The sequence below is a fragment of the Corvus hawaiiensis genome, chromosome 5 (assembly GCF_020740725.1).
Source record: "Corvus hawaiiensis isolate bCorHaw1 chromosome 5, bCorHaw1.pri.cur, whole genome shotgun sequence".
Taxonomy (NCBI): Eukaryota; Metazoa; Chordata; class Aves; order Passeriformes; family Corvidae; genus Corvus; species Corvus hawaiiensis.
This window is the reverse complement of record NC_063217.1, coordinates 70,317,660-70,335,618: the sequence shown is the minus strand read 5'-3', so window position 1 is coordinate 70,335,618 and position 17,959 is coordinate 70,317,660.

Here is a 17,959-nt window from a genome sequence, read left to right as displayed (position 1 = left end):
GGCTCAGTGGCAGTGATTTTGTTCCCAGATCTAAAAAAACCTAACCCCAACTAATGTAAATTTATTTAATTTCTAAACCCCTTGATTTGGTAAGGAGGTGCACAATAATGTCATCGGAGGAGGGAAATGAAGTTGCCTGGGTTCAGCAATTGCTCACTTCAGTGGTATGTTTTGATTCCTTTTGAATTTGTCCTTGACCCTAAATATTCAAGAACGCAAATGTTTCTTTTGGGGTTGGGGAGGAATATTTATATAAATATTCAGCCTGACATTTGTATAAATATTCAATCTTAAGAATAACTTTTAAAATAAAATATTCCCTTATAAGTAAAAGTTTCAAATTAGGGAAAACTTCAAACCCCTAGATGCACACTTTCTGTTTTAGCAACTTGATCTGTGCATTTTAGTTCAATTTGGAATTTGGGGGATTTTTGATCCCCCAAATAATCCAAACTTGATTTTCAGACAGTTCCCTTGCCTTTAAGTTTGCTAAATGTTGCACTGTGCTGTCTTAACTGCTACGTGCAACACGATGCCAGCAAAAACAATAGCTGTATTTATGAAATACATTATTGTAGCTTCCAGCCCACAATTCAGAGACTTCATGGCTGGAATCTAAATTATGTGCCAGCATGCACTCAGTTGTTATTAATCCACAGTTGGAAATGCGAGCCAGCCCTCAGTATGATATATTTTTCTTTGTGAACTGGTGAACTACTTCTGCAGATAGAAATTACCCCAATAATTTACCAATTCATCAATTTCCTTCAGCAAATGAGCACTGATGAATTGTTTAGTTTTGGAGCTTAACAAGCTTGCTTTAGGTGAGTTTTCAACAGAATCTGTGTACACTGGCCTCCCAGTTTCTTCCCAATTTCTTTTTTTTTTTTTTGCTCTCTGTAATAATCTCTCAGTGATGTGTTGTCTTCCAAAACCTCCTGACACTTACTAGAAAACAATTCTCAGCCTGTCTTACAGGTGACAACGTTTCATTCACTCACTCACAGGTTGCACTGGTTTTCTTTCTTCAAAGATTGTGATTGTAAGAACCATCCTGTTCAGAAAGCCGTGGTTCCACCTGGGAATGACAGCTTTCTGGCACGAGCCAGCACCATTCAGAAAGTGACACTTGCTCACTTAAAGTGGTGCTGAGTGAAGTCCACTGGGCAAAAAGATCTTATGGGAATGAGAGGATGATTATGAAGCCCAAGCAATCCTCCACCATTATCTCCAAGCAATCCTTATCAGCTCAAGATCTCACAGAAATACCATAGAAAAATTTAGGCTGGAAGGAACCTTGTGAGTGAATTTGGTCAACCCTACCTCTCTCATCTCGATGTAAACATAAAATCCAAGCCCTTGGAAGGCTTCTGAGCTGCTTCAGGACCTCAGGCCCTTCCTCTTTGGGAGCCATCAAAATTAAGTGGTCCGTCCCAGCCCCGTAATCCTACCCAGCCTAGTGAATGTGAGGATGCTGATTGCTCAAGTCTGCAAACCCATTTCAGTAGCAGCACCAATACACTTTGATGCCACTAGAAGACCATCATTATACTCTGCACCACCAGGAGAACTGTCTAAGAAAAAGCCGCTAAGTCCTGCCGCCTCCCAGATCTACAACAGCCGCGGCTCACAACAAGGAAACCAAATTCCCTGAGCGTTGCTAATGACTGCTTTCTTTTTCCATCTCCTTATCATTATGGTAGAAGTGTCCATAAGAAAGCCTCAAGCTTGGTGAATGGCAAACTTAATTGGATGTGCCTGGCTAAATATTTCTATTTTTGATAGCCTAATTAGAGTGGGCAAAAGAAAAACCACTTTTATATTCAGATGGCTTTGCAGACTGCAGTGTTTTTCTTTTATTTATCAAAATCATATGTGTCTATTTTAAGCTCTTCATCCTAAAATATTCTGTCCTGGAATCTGACAGAAGCTTCCTGAAGAAAATACAAAAATGGTAATTCGAGAATTTAGGTCATTTATAATCAACAATTCAAAGCAAGATGCTGGAGACAGCTGAAACAATAGGAAAAGTACAGAGGAGAAGGGCAGGAAATAGTATCCCTGCTCAGATTTCAATGGAGCCACACAATGATACTTCTAGATGTGTGTCCATAAAAAGGATGGTGTGCAGGAAATTTAGCACCTCCATCTCCCTAAAACACCATATACATGCAATATCCTCCTCTGCCAGCTAACAAGAAATTTTTCGGGCTAATCTGTTCATAAAGATAGCAACAGGTAGTTCTTACTCCAGCCTTCCCTGATCTGGGGCAGAAAGGTGCCACTTCAATATGTTAATGAAATCTTCATATGCAAACCAACTGCAGACCACAAACAGATTCTGTTTTGCAATTCCTTGAGGGTTTTTTCAGCCTATTGTAATTAGAGAATTTACTATGCTTCCTAATCTTCCAGTGTGGGGATATTTGCCATTTTTTGGCCAGGTAGGTCAAAAATGTGCAGGGAATGTATTTTGCTTGTTTCTCTCAACTGGCCCATCAGTTTAAAAGTGGGAGGGTGTATTATGAAAAAAAAGGAATTTGACCCTGAAATTAATTAGCATTGGGATGCCATGTACAATTTTAAAATGGTTTATCCCAAAAGTGAGAAGTTAAAGAGCCTACATGTGGTTTTCTTTCAGGAGTTATATCTCCTCCAGATCAACAAAATGCCGATAAGCTCTGGGGATTCTTTTCTTTACATTCGATAATTACATTTAAAACACAAACGTTGGCAAAAAACACACCTTCAACTTTTTTACAAAAACATCTGAGACCATTTGTAGCTCGGACCAAACCACTGCAGGCTTTTATCAGGGCAACACCAATAATACCTTTATGGCACTGGAGACTGGTGGGGAGGGAAGGGGACGCAGCCAGTTCCCCGAGGAAGGGCACACAGCCACCCCTGGCATCCCCTGTCCAGGAGCTCCCCCGCTTTCCTGAGGCTGGCAGCAGGCAAGCCCTAAGTGCTCTGCATGTTTGCCACCCCTGCCAGAGGCACAGGGCCAGGGTGAGTGGCACAGAGAGGCTTTGGAGGCACCTGCAGAGGAGGAGTTGCAGCCGTCTCTGTGGGAAGTGGTGCCAAAGAGGGACCAGTGCAGAGCCTTTCAGCCCTAGAGGCCAAGCCGACCTATATTTCCCCTGAAAAGTACAGTGATGTCTCAAACACCAGCAGCAAAGGCTGGATGTTTCCTTTTTATCTCATGTACATGTGGCACCTCCAGCTGCTGCCTGAGGAACAAAGGATGAGGGAGGGTGAGAGATCTGGGGCTGCGCTTTTGCCTCCCTCTGTTAAATTAATTCATATTTGATCCAGCTGACACTTCTTCAGGTCTGATTTTAAGTTATTTGCCTATGAAGCGAGCACATTTAATAGATAATTAACATAAGAGAACATGGATTCATTAATTTTTTTATTTTGTGAAGCTCTTGGTCTCTGATAAGCCTTTTTGTATTTGACTGATGATTTTGAGAAAATAAAAATAATAATAAAAGGATTGGTCATATTTAATGAGACTAAAATTATTTTACACCAGCAAAAGCATAAATTTGAGACATTGGTAATAAAAATTACTATCCACGCCTGCTTCTTAACGCTTAGTTTGCCTTTAAAATATTTTGGGTGAAATTTTGTATCATCACACCCAGAGTGAGCCTGGAAAAGGATCAGGAATTTTTAAATGGCTGTAATAAAATGTGATAGTATTCTTGGATGGGAAATATTAGACAGATGGAAGGAATCCTACTAATGCCCAACAATGCATCAAGCAATGTAATTACATGCTGTAGCCAGGATCCAGTTACTAATGCTTTGCAAGGCACAAAGGTATATGGAATCAACTATTTTTACAGCTGTCATAAAACTCCATTCCTGCTAATATTCCTCTACCTCTCCTATGTGTATAGCCATAAGTAAAAAATCTGGATGCTAGCAAAGAAAAATCAGGAATTACAGCAGGACAAAGTCTGTTTTAAACCCAGAGCAGAACAGATAACATTGTGCCAGCATGGGATGGTGTTTACAGAAATCCCATGACCTAACCCAGTAAACTCTTTTTACCAACTTAGAAACAAGTTCTTTGAAGTTTAGGGTTAATACAGGCCCATCTTAAAAGCTCTGGGCAGTTTTTTCCTAGTAAATCAGCATAATGCCAGCAGAAATTCCACAGTTCTCACCATAAACACGTATCACACAGAGCTGCCAGGCTGGTGCATCCCTGAGTTTGGAGGAAAGTCTGAGTTCTCAAATTCTTTCCCAGCTTCTTTTCTTACTGCGCACCACACAGACCTAACCTCACAGATAAATGCACATATTTCTGTAAATCTCCATATCTGTACTGTTTGTGTAGAAATAATTGGCATTTTCCAAAGAGCCTGTGCAGTGCCAAGGGCTGTACTCCACTGGGCCAGGGATGGAGCCTGCAGTTGGCCACAGGAGTCTTGCCGACACATGGCAAGCCCCAAACCATTCAGAGAGACAACATTTGTCAGGAATAATACTTGATGCACACAGCCAGGAAAATTGGAACCAGATTCAGGGCTCATGTGCTGGAAAAAATAACTGTGATTGTGGAAAAACTACTCTTGCAGCCTCTGTGGCTGACTCCAGATTACAGATATGGATTGGCCGTGCACAAACCCCCAGTGCTGGGATTGCTCATTTGTGGAAATGAAGTGTGGAGCTGGCATTTTTACTAGTTGTACCTCCATAAGTGAATGGAAGCTCACTACAGCTGCAGCTGTTTAGCAAAGTGCATGGAATTATAATTGCTCAAGTATTTTTATCTTTTTATCTATCACATATATATAAATGACTTATAAAGAATATTTTCTCCTGCAGTTCTCTTTAACTTATAATTTAATTACATTAATTGACTTAACAAAAGATCTGCTTCAGATATGGGCAAGCCAGGGAAGAGATTAGAAGCTAGAGGCTCTGCAGTCTTCATTGCACATGGTAGCATTATTCTCTGGAAGATTTCACATTCTTACTTTAATAGTTTTTCCATTAAGTTCAATCTTGCTGCAGTGAAGTTATAAATTGATACTTGCCAGAGTCACAGTTACTGTATCTCTGAGGTATATAATGATTCATAGAGTTAACAAATTGTCATATACCATAGGTATTATTAGCTTTTAAAAATTGCTGCAGCCTTCCCACAATGCTCTCGTAATTCCACGCAAAGACATATAAACAATACTGTCTAATGACTGTTGCTAAAGAGGTCATGGAACTTGCTCAGGTAGTTTTTCTTGGCCATGTTAAAGAAAAGCTCAGGTTCAGAGGTGAACCAGAGTCATTCCTACCTTTATTATTTAAAATGTATTCTCATTGGCAGTGTCTGCCACAACAGTTTTTCCTGATTCATGTTTTGCCTCCCTGGATTGCTGGGGCCCTTGCTTTGAGCAACTCAGAAGATACGACGGATGTGATTGTCTTAGATGCTGAGATACTGAGAGGAAATATCTGAGTCCTTCAGGTTCCTCCTTGCACCGAGCTCCAGCAGCACTTTATTTAATCATTTTCTAATTGAATCCATGCAGCATTTGTTCCCTTTCAAGATGAGGGAGGATGTCAGCTAATTATATGCTTCATACCAGGATGGGAGCGATTAGGTAATTATATATTTCCAATAGCAGAATCTTCTAGAGGACTTGTTTCTTGTGGGGGTACTTTATCTGTTGTCCCTTTCTTTTCAGAGGTTTTGCACAGTAGAAACATATCCCTGGGCTTTTCTTTACCAGGCTGACTGGATATTGCCACTGGAAAGTTGTATTCTACAGATATCAAGGAGAAGTTAAATACAAACAGAAACACTAGGGAAGTATTATAGCAGAAGATCATGCATGATGATAAAGCAGTAGCAGTTTTGCATATATAGTACAAAGCACACCCTACACTAATGCAAGCACCAAGCACAGCAATTTCCATTATCCTTCAGGCATATTCATCATAGATCTTTTTGGCCCTAGAATTAGCTAGGAGAGTAACAAAAATCAGAGGTTTTAAGTCAATTTCATTTGCTGAGATTAAAGCAGAAAGATTAAATGAACAGCAACCCGTGCCAAAATTGAAGTTTGGATATCAACATTGTCATTCTTGCAAACTTTTCCAGTGCTATAAATCTTCCCCATTATGCTCAAGGATTTTCTTTTTTTTTTTTTTTTGCAGTGACTTGATGAAAGGTAGCGGCACTTTATGGATATTATAAGTGGTGCAAAATGATTGGTAGCCTTGGGAATTCTCCCCACTTGGAACGACATTTAAAATCTATGAAATTTAATTAAAAATACATATATCATAATTGCAGTGCCTAGTTCTCTTCAGAGCTCTGCTATCCCATTGAAACCATCCCATTTTCCATTTTTCCTGCACAATGCCTCTCAGCTGGCTGGCATGAACTGTTATGACTCTACCAAAGTAGTGGGTGCAATGTCAGAGCTTTTGTCCTCTGCTAAACCAAGGCACAAGCAATTTAGCAGCACACGCGTGGGAGTTCACAATCCCTGACACAGTGCTGCACTGTAACCATTAAACCACTGACCAGAAGTCCCTTCAGAGATGTTCAACTTGTATAATCCTGAAGATAGCTGAAGCTTTAAGGCTTTAAAGCAGTCCCCTAGCAGGCCAGAAAGCCCTCTTGAAGCACATTTATACACGTTTTATTTTTTCATCTGGTACTTAGGCAGCTCACATTCCCTGCCCATGGCAGGGGGTTGGAACTGGATAATGTTTAAGGTCCCTTCCAACCCAAAACATTCCATGATTCTGTTTTAGAACCCTACAAATAAAAATGTGTTCATAAAAAGTGTATTTTTGCACAAGTCTGTATCTCCATTACGAGGATGAGCTTGTTTTGGAGAAAGCAGGTGATACCCTTTATTTTTCCATCCAAGGAATACTGTATGCACAGTAGAGAGTGCAATGTTGAGCAGCATTGATGAAACAAAGCTGAAAACCTTGCCTGGATATTGGTTTCCACACCATAAATCTCACATCTTCCCTTGTTCTCCACCCAGAAACCATCCTAGCAACAGCAAATGTAATCCCTTTTATTTGATTGCTGTGAAATCTCCTGCTCTTGTCAGGATCACTGATAATCCTCACTGATGGAACAAGCCCATGGTTGCAAAAGAAATAGAAATATCACTCTGATACTCTCTTTTTCACACTGACTGGGTGAGAACTTGGCCATTCCTTGGCATCTGGATGGGATGCCCTCAGCAGCACCTCCTCCTCCACACTTTAACTTCCCTCCCTGTAAAACAAGAGCCACAGTTACCGCCCTCATCCATGGTTTGTGTGGAAATCCAGTGATGCAGTTACTGCTACTCTCAGAACCTCTTTAAAGCTGAAAGTACATTCAAATTTAGCTCAATTTAAAAAGTTTTCTTTTTTTTTTTTATAAGAGAACCTTTACTTTTTGTTTTTAAGCAGCCTTTTTAAATTCATATTTTATGAGTTCCTTTATCTTAAATTGGCAGAGCTATTGTCTCTCTTAGCAAGTCTTGCAGTAGTAAAGATATTAGTTAAGTATTACAAACTGACTAATTAGGCCTTCAATTACCATTAAAATTGTTTTTTTAACAGCTATCTGCTGATATGAAAACCTTTTGATCCTATAAAAGGGCTTGAAGTATCATAGTGCTCAAAACAAGGATTAGGTTACTCTTGCATTAAATGTCTCTATTTACATAGAAACTATTTCTGTCTAAACATTACAAAAGAGATTGTATTATCACAAGCAATTATTTCAGAAATAATTAAAAGGCTTTTTCCCCTTCAAAATGAAATTTGACCCCAGCTACAATTAAAACACTTCCCAATTTTATTTTTGTTACGTCAGCAAAACCTTAAGAAGTCACCTTTAAGAAGATAATCTATAGAATACCTTGATATATTTAATATATTTAAAAAGAAGGTTATTTTCTCAAGGAAAAAAGCTCTAGGATATATCCTCTGTAAGCAACTTAACAAGGAGGAGGTCTCCTGGTCTTTAAAAAGATTCTGCTGATGGTCGATTGCCTTTATTTTAAAAAAAACCCACCACCCAACTGGCTGCCTTAATTACAGTCTGCAGCAGCATCTCCTCAGATTAAAGGTTATTGTCAAACACTCTCTGCAAGACAATGCTAAACCAAATGGAAAGATATAAAAATACATCCCAGGGTTTATGCAGCAGAGAGCTGGAGGCAACAGGCCTTGTTTTATGGTGAATTAAAAAAAAAAGGCAGTGTTCTCATTAATGCTCATTGTGTCTGAATGGAGCCAGTAATTGCCCGGGGTCTATATAATTAGCTTTAACATTTTCTTTAATAAAAGAAGGATATAGGAGGATGTGAACTATAATTTTCTGCAGGTCTTGAGTACTCAAGGAACTTCTGCTAGGTTCCTTCTGCTAGGAAGAAAGACACTTTTGTTCCCCTAACTAAAATAATAATAATAATAATAATAATAATAATAATAATAATAATAGTAATAATAACAAAAACATCATTAGCAACCAGGTTTGCTTTGGTAGTGACATTTGTGTCTGTCTATCACAAAGCTGGTGGTGAGGAATGAAGAAGCACCTGCAGGGAGGTAGAGACACTCCTTATCAGTTCTGGAGAGGCAGCACAATAAACCCCTGCCCCAAGATGAAGTTACAGAGCGTGGCAGGGGAAGGTTTTCGTTCACAAGGCATGGGGAAAACAGGAGGAGAAAGGTAAAAAGGGATTAAAGAGACAGAAAAGAGGGGGAGCATGCCCTGCGCCCTTCTTCCTTCACATTGCAGTAGGGCTTTGTGCCAAAAATAACTTTTAATGCATCTCAAGAGACCCCCAAGAAGCAGCACTAGCATCCAGCTGAGACTCAGATGCCTTTGCCTGCAGCACTGGATGTATTTTTAAGGGCTCCCATCATGTGCAGATCTGGTGTGACTCTGCTTAACTTGTGAAATCTGATCACAGCAGTAGGTGATATGGCTTAAGGCAGAGTTGTGGCTCTAAGTAAGAGGGAGAGGTGATTGTAGTGCAGTAAATAATAGCACCAAAAGCTCTGTACAACATGACTTTCACTCAGATTAAAGCTGCCTTAGATGCTGAATTTGTATGATCTTCTATCAGACACGTTACCTGCTCGGAAGCCGGTATTGATGGAGTCTTTAGGACAAAAGAACGTAACTCCTGAACCATGGAGGGTGAGATCACACAGCAGCTACTTCATCTTCTGTAGTCAGCTCCAAACAGTTTGCTGTGATTAAAATAAACATAATTATCCATTCTTATAGAGGAACAAAGGCATTATTTCTGTCCTTATAAATCAAGTCAGCAGAGTTCACCATGCCATTTTCCTACAAACAGAGATTACCTTTCTTTGCCTCACCGCTGATGGTTCCAACTGCACCAATCTAAAGTTAACTTCAATGAAGCTACTCTAGGTGTAAAGGAAATTTGGGTATACTTGAGAATTAAAAAACTGATGGGTTTTCTGGGCAATCTGACATGAAAGAATCACTTAATGGTGTGGGTTGGAAAGGACCAACCCCCCCACAATGAGCTGGAACATCCTCAGTTAGGTGAGGTTGTTCAGGGCCCCATCCAACCTGGCCTTGAACGTTTCCAGGGATGAGACCTCCCCCACTTCTCTGGGCAACCTGTTTCACCACCCTCATCCTGAAAAACTCTCCCTCACGTATATATGACCTCCCCATGTGGCTTTGTCTCTGGCCAGAGCATCAGGCTTTATAATCCCTGCCTGTTGGACACGCCAGGTTCCAGGCCTATGTTTTTTTATGACCATGAACCTGACTCCCCTCAGTTTGACCAAAAATGCTCAAAATATATGAACTAATGTATACTGTGAAAGCACACTTGCCTCATTTTGTTTATTCTGAGCAGAAGCTCTGAAATGTTACACCTGAGCAGATAAGACGCCTGTGCTCAGTTTTAGATCCACAGGGTGCTTGGAATGATTAAATCAAGGGAAAAATATGCCAGAGGAGGAAACGAGTTTTCTGCCCCACACTCTCTGGTGCTGTCTCACCTGCTTTTAAGCCTCACCACTGCTCCCCACAAAGCCAAGTCGTATCTGTGCCTCTTTCCATGTCCCTGATGGACGGCAGCCAGAGGAGAGCCAGGGAGCAGAGCAACGAGAGACTGGAATATGCTTGCTCATACTTCTGAGTGATTTCAGCCAACAAAACAAGCTAAAAGCAGGCAAAAGCCTCCACTTTGGAAAACCTGGCACATGGTAGATTTACAAGCTCATGTGGTGAAAAGAAAGGAGAATTAAAGCTGGGTGAAGATTAAACTTTTTGTGTTTAAAGACTTCAGGCTCAACATCGGAAAGCTACCCTGACCCAGAGATCTAAAGGAGAAGAAACTGCAGCAAATCAGCTAAAAAATGCTGACTGCTCATCTCAAGCCCTCCATTTTTGTGCCTGCTTTTTACTTCTGTAAGTTTTACTTTAAAAAATTGAGGTAACAGAATTACAAAAGAAAATGCTTTGATGATTTCAAACTTTGCAGAAAATGAAAATCGGAGCTGACTCTGAGCCTTCTTTCCACAGAAGAGTTTCAATTTAGATGAATTGCTACTATTTTCATATATATATATAGCAATGTATAATAAAAAAAAAGTATTATATATATAATTATATATGTAATTGCTATAAAAGACAGCAGTACCCTTGCCTTTGCTGGTCCCAAGACCTCTCTGGGCTCCTCAGAGCAGTTAAAAATGCAGCGTTTTCTAGTTTGGAGGTAAATTTAGAGGAAAGGAAGCCACGCAGAGCTTTGCACACTGCATTTTGCAGGCAATGGTGTGGAAGGGAGGATGGATGAGTCCTGTGGAGAGTGCCAGTGACTGCACTGGCTGCTCACAGAGCTAATGGGGAACATGTTCAGAAACCAGCTTGCACCACAACAAAGAAATTAATCACAATTTGTTGGCACGAGCCTGAAAACAATTTCTCCGGGCCTGTAATGACTGCTGTTGTATTGGGCTCCGAGACTTTATAGTTATAAAAATACTGTACTATAAACATCATTTCATGGGGCCAAACTTCCACTGGATGCAAGGCCCCTGAAAAAAGAGTGTATATCTAGATATTTTTTAAATCTAGATTGCAATTTGCCAGCACGGTCTCCAATGCCATATGGTTATGAAAGTCTGCAAAACTGGTGTAGAAAAAACAGGATAAAAATGGGATGGGGCAAATACTCAAGGTTTTTCCCTGTCACCATGCCTCAGGATTGGGATACAGCACAAATTTAGCACAGTGCCACATCTGGGACTAACTCATGGCTACAGCCAGAGCATATTTAATGTCTTAGACATAAACATCTTTTATTCTCCTTAAACCCAGCTTGAGCACAGGACTGGTCCAAGAGCAAAAAAGGATAGTGGCAAAAGAGCCTGCAATCAGTTTTCATCCGTCCCCTAGGATGAAAGAGGAATATATGAGTCATTTTCTTGTACAATGCAGAAGCCTGAATCCCTCTGCATCTAGTTAATGCCAAGAACTGGCCAAACCATATTCTGTTGTGATTTGTCACAGATTAAATGCGATCATAAATGTTTCTTGAAGTATTTTTTCATGGGTTTTGAACTCAGCAACAAAACACTGTCCTTTCAGTGGAATTTCAGTTACAGAACTCCTATGCTAATGCCTATAGTAATAAAGTGATCAATAAGTGATAAATGGCTGACATTCTTCTCCTATACATTGAACAATGGAATGCTCAAGGACAGTGATAGTTGTTCCCGTGGGATTAAATCTTCATTGTTTTCTGCACCTTTTCAGACTCACGCTTTGAGTCTTTTTACACTCATGTTTCATAAGCTGCTATTGAAGCAATAAAAACAGAGATAGGGAAATCATTTGGGAGTTATGCCTGCGTTTTCACACACGATATTGTATTGTTCTTTCAGAGGTACTGAGTCTGCTGGGAGGAAAGGGACTCAGGGTTGGCTTCTTTAATTTTATTTATCTAATTTTCAAAAGCAATATGGAAATTCTTGCTGTGTGAAGTAGCTTTCCTTTTTTAGTCAACCATTCCTAAAGATCCTTCACCCACTGCCAGATGAAATAGTAACAGTGAGTGAAGCAGTATTTATTCCATCATGCTCCATTTGGATTACCTTAAACTAAACCAATTCTCACCTTACTGTAAACTTCAGTCTGAACGGGTATTTGGGGATTAAAGTGGTTATGGAAAATGAGCAGATACGTTGTTCTGTTTTCTCCTAAGCAACCTGGTGCTAGAGGGGAAGTCCTGCCAAGAAGCTGGTACCCACCTCCCTGGGGAGGAAAGTGGGGATGGGCACTGTGCTGATGGCAGCCCTGGGGTGGGCTGAGACACGTGGGGTCCCTCAACTTGGTCCTGTCTCTGAGAATGTTGTGCGAGCTCAGGAGCAGCCCTGGCTTTAACCACCTCCTCCTGCCTGCCCAGTACCTGCATGAATGCGCCCCGTAGGAGCCAGCACAGGTCAGGGAAAGCCAGCGTTGCCTCGGGGCCAATAAACCTGCTGGCCTCCGTGAGGATGTGTGTGCCCGGCATTCCCACGCACATCCCGCAGTGCTAATGTTTGAGGGAGTGTACCTGGAGACTCTCTGATTAATCTCAACTAACAGAGAGTGAACTGTGTCATAAACTGGCTGCATTTCATGTTTAGAGAGGGATTGAAGCTCTTTGAATAGCTCTCAGCTTGTTCCCAGGGAGCCAGCCCTGGTGGCAGCCGCCAGTCCGGGTGGTGGCTGGGAGCTATCCCCATGAAAGCTGCTGTGCTCCAGCTCTGGATGCAGTGACCACACTGCAGCCCCAGCACTGCTGCACACAAACAGCTATTGCTGGTCTTAATTGCACAACAGACTTAGGCAAGCGTCTCCAAAATGGAAGAAACACACTTATATAGCCTTATGTAATTTCAAACGAATGAATGCATGGATTAAAGTCCTCCTCCAAAGGGAGGGGCCACACTGTGCTAGCCTGCTTTCTACCCTAAGGCTATGGCAGCGCCCTGATATCCAAACAAAGTCCTCCCACCAGCTATTCCCAAGCAGGGGACAGCCCAGACTACATTAGGAGGAGGATGAAGACATTCTATCTGTAACTTGGTCTTCAAATCACACCTCACTTTTCAGGGCCTCTTCTGTCAGTCTCGGCAACCTCTGGGACAGATGAGCAATGCTCTCTTCTCACAAGGTGAAACTCCCATACCTCACATCCTGTGCTATGTCTGCCCCGAGGACAACCTTTCCAGCATGGCTCCTGCTATGCCCCCTTGCTCTGCACTGGCAGCCCCTCCTCTGACATGTTAAAAATGAGCCCCTGGTGTGTTTTTGAAGGCTTTGATTCCCAGTCTCATCTCTCATTTGTTACTGAAGGGCAGCTCTCTGGCCAGCCCATGCTGGCCATCATGGAGCTGCATGTTCAAACAAGGTATTCCATGCTTCCCCCTGGGCAGTGACAAACATCCATGTAAAGACCAAGCCTCTCTTCCACATCCATCCTCTGTCTGTCCATCTCCATGCTCAGCACCACCCCACCCCCTAGTAATTAGGATGCCTAAATGAGAGCAGAGCAAATTTAATTGAGACTGGTTTTTCCGTGTGAGGCACAGTGCCCACAAACCTATTGGTCCTGCCAGAGTGGGAAAACTGAAGGAGCCAAGGAATACCTCAACCATGGTGTTATCTAGGTTGTGGAAACCTGCTTTGTTTCTGAAGCAGTACATTAGGAGTGTGGGGAATATCAAGTTTTAAGCAGCTCGACACTACTTTGCAACTTCTAGTCACTGTCAATGTGGTCTGTGAAAATCCCAGAGTTACATGAAAACAGATTGAAAAGGCAAACACAGTCATTATTTCTGCAGGGAAAGTGCTTGATCCTGGGGATACGGCTTGGCAAACAGGGAGCTTAGGAAACACAGGAGGGACTACATCTGCTAGAGTAATTTTCCTTTTCACCTGGTTCCTGTTGTGCTGCACAGCGGCACTGCCGAGCAGCACCGCCGAGCAGCACCATGGAAATATGATTCTGCACCTGTGCTTCCCTTTGTGCCCACTGTTAATCTGCAAAACACTCACTTTTGAGAGCATACATTCCCTATTACCAGCATCTGATGGCTTTGGCTAAGAGCTGGAGAGGCGGCGAATCAATATTCAAGTTTGTTCGTATTGTTAATAAGGGAAGAATAACTGATGTTCCTGAGGCTGTCTTGTCTCTCTGCAAAAAGATCAGCCAACTTCCCTACATGGATCTGGGGCACAGCAATGTTCCTTCTAGTTTGTTGCAAAACAGGTTTTCAGCAGATGCAGGGAAATCCTTATGCTTCAAGTAATATCTTTACTTTCTCATTGTGTAATGCTAACATGAACTGCTCCACATTTATTCCAGACATAATTCTTCTGGATGTAGAGAGACCTGGTATAAATCTACTCACGGCTTACAATTTGTGTTCAGTAGCTGATTGTCCAGTGGTCTCACCCTTAAAGAATATTAAATACCATTTATAAATTACAATGTGCATTTTCAATCTCAGCCACTTGTTCCTGGTTTAGTTAACATTAACTGACACAGAAAATATTAATGATAAAGACATTATCTCTGGGTTTGGAAATCCCTGAGCCACAAACAGCTGGAGAATATTTGGAGGAAAAATAATTGAAAATTTACCCTATTGTTGTACTTTTCTATTCACATCTGATATTGGTCATTGATAATGACAGAGTGCAGGGCTGGATGAATATCTGGTGTGTCCTGAAATGGCTGTTCTTCGATCCATCATCCCATCCTGGCAAAGAGGAAGGACTTACCCTTTATAGAAAATAGGCTGCATGCAAATGAGCCAGCAGTGTGAGCCAAAAAGCACTTTAATATCAATTTAGGCACAGATTTTGCTACCTTTCCTCAGGTGAAGGGAACCACACTCTTCAAATACTGCTGTGGAAGTGGATGTAACTGCTCAAGGAGGGAATCTTGACCCCATGTAAGTAAGAATGTCCCTGAATAATTCTGTTCATTAATTTCACGTTAAAAGAAGTAATTAGCAAAAGCATTTAAAAACCAACTCCATCCAGTGCTCTTGTGGGAAATCTCAGCAGAACACAAGTGGAGTGAATAAACCATGGTGTTGCAAGGCCCAACACTGCAACAGAGTTGGAGTGAATGTGCTTCTGCCTTGTTCCCGGCCTGCAGTGAACAGCTCCGGCAGCCAAATGAGGACTCTTAATTATGCACCCTCTAATCATCTCAAGATTTGCTTTAGCAGTACAGTTTTTAGACGTGGCAAAGAGTGAGCTGCATTTTGAAGACTTCAGAGATGACGTGAATCTATCTTCCCTGCTCTCGTCTCATGCAACTAAACCTTGTACATCACCAGCCCAGGTGCTTTTTGCTCCTTCTCCTGTATGAGAAAGTCCAACAGGAAGGGAAAGTATGCATCTTGGTCCTATCCAGCTTCTGAAAAATGTCTCTGCTTTGAGGACTGTGCCTGTAAAAGGATCTCGTCTCTCCATACCACGAATACCATCTAATGACAGCCTTCAGAAACACGCACCCCCATTAATTTGTCAGCAGGCTGACAGCTAACCAAGGCACAGGGGAGACATGAAATGTTAGCAGAGACAGAAACATTCAGACTGCTTTATCTCTCATTCAATTCCGAGTGTTCCATTAGCAGAAAACTGGCACCGGGACATGGTTTGGATGCATGCTCAGTACTGCTTCTCGCAAAGCTCTCACCTGTCAACGGGGCTCCTGGATAAGCCCCTTTTTTCCTATTTTTTTTTTTTCCAAGAGGGCTTTTGAAATCTCTGACTGCAGTAGGAAAAACGAGCACAGCTCCAGAGAGAGCTTGGCAAGCTCCCACTGTGCCACGCTGCTCAGCACGGGCCAGACACAGCGAGGTGGTCCCCTGCCCAACCCCGCAGGAATCCGCTGGCGGAGCAGCCTCCAAAGCGGAGCCGACTCCTCTCCCACAGCTCCAACAGCCGGCCAGGAGCTGGAGCTGGCGGCACCCAGCTGCATGGACAGCCTCCAGCGAGCTGCACTGCAAATGCACAAAAAGCAACTAAAAAAGGCAACTAAAAAAGAAAAAAAAAAAAAAAAAAGCAGGAGATGAGTTAATGCCAGACAACAGGTTATTCAAGGCGGCAGAACTGCCTAGTGCTGGGAGAGGCCCAGGGGCTTTTCCCGACGCTGTTTGGAGCCTGTTAAGCGACTGACAGAGCAAATGTATCTTTATCTCAGTGTTTCTCCTGTGTTTTCTGTGAAGTGCTTTGGGATTTACTGGTGAATAGCAACACCTTTCCTGAGAGCAGTATGAAAAACCAGCAACAGAACTATCAGACTATTATTAAAGCTGGAGCAAGACTGGAATGTTTTGTTCTTCGGGAAAACACAATGGTGAACTGGATAGCCAGCATAATGGAAAATGACAGAATAAATCATAATAAAGGTCCACTCCTTGTCATTTATGAATAAAGCTTTGAATTTTAAACAGTCTCCCTATGAGATTGCCTAATGTTCACCAAGTTGACATAACAAGCACACAACAGCTCTGCTCACAGCCTTAACTCAAAGAGGAGAGAATTTTATTACTCACCCTTAGTATTTCAAAAAAACCTTTTTCCCTAGGAGATGCAGACTTAAAAGTTAAGTTACATCAAAAAAGTTGCTGGGGGAAATAAAAATCCAAAACCAACACCCAGACCCCAACACCTTATTCTGTCCCCCCAACCAGCAAATTACATTTTAATTCTAAAGGTCAATCTGTTTATATTACCTACATACCCATTTGGAGATTTCTTTATCCAAATGATTTGCCAACTAGATTTCTCAGTCCCATACCCTATTTCTGCGACTCTTTGTAGCCTAAAATGATTAGGATTTAGATCAATGCCAAGTTCTCATTGCTGTCTCTCCAAGGGCCTCCAACTGAAAAGCTTTAGTTTACTGTGCCAACCAATCTCAGCTTTCTTTTGGAAAATACATGTAACACACAAGCCAAATTGTTGTAAAGATCTCACGGATGATGTGAAGCATTATTTAATGTGACTGTGTATATTCCATAGAATAAGAGATTTAAAACAGGTGTTGAATAATTTTATTTAAATATTATTACAGTGCTTATCTGAAGAAAATGTCTATCTCTGGAATGCCACAGAACTTACTCAAAGATTAATTCAGTGGAAATTCTTTGCTTCAATGAAAAATAGCCACTGAATTAATGCATCTCAGACTTTGTTATTTCAGACACAGAGAACTTAACAAAAGAGGGTCAATAATTGCTGTGAGAAACAACGGAAATACACAGAAAACAAGTCAGCAAATAATGACAATTTTGCCATTCACCTAATCTTAGGAATCAGTCGACCCACGTGCACCAGCTGCTGGAATCTGTGTGAACCAGAATACCTGGGGGTAAACCTGAAGCATCCTTTGCAGAAGGCACAGCCAAACTCTTCCTTCACACTCAAGACAAATCGTGGTAGCTTTATGATCTGAAGAAGTGGGACAAGATCACAGGGCCAAAGGGGATTATTGCAAGGACCAGAAAACTTCTCTCCCTTACCTTTTTTAATAACAAATTCAAGAAAAATGAGAGGCTCCCATCAGTAAGAGAGCTTTTGCTTAAAACTGAAAATACTACTGAGAAACACTCATCAAGGTAATACTTAACAAAATCCACTTGAACTGGTAAAAAACTTACAGCAACTGAAATAGTGAATTTATTGGCCCTCATGGTATTTACAGTATAAAATGGTCATTTTAAACAGAAGGACATGCAGCAAATTTTCTCCTGCAAATGCTCGGGGCCACAGGAATTAATGCCAGGGTCTGAGGCTTGCTAGCCTGGGCTGCTTACTGGACACACACATCACGCTTCATTTAGTACTACAGAAAAGTCAATCAAGTTTAATAACCTTTTCCTGAAATGTCCCAGGAAATGAGGTAGAAAAATTAAA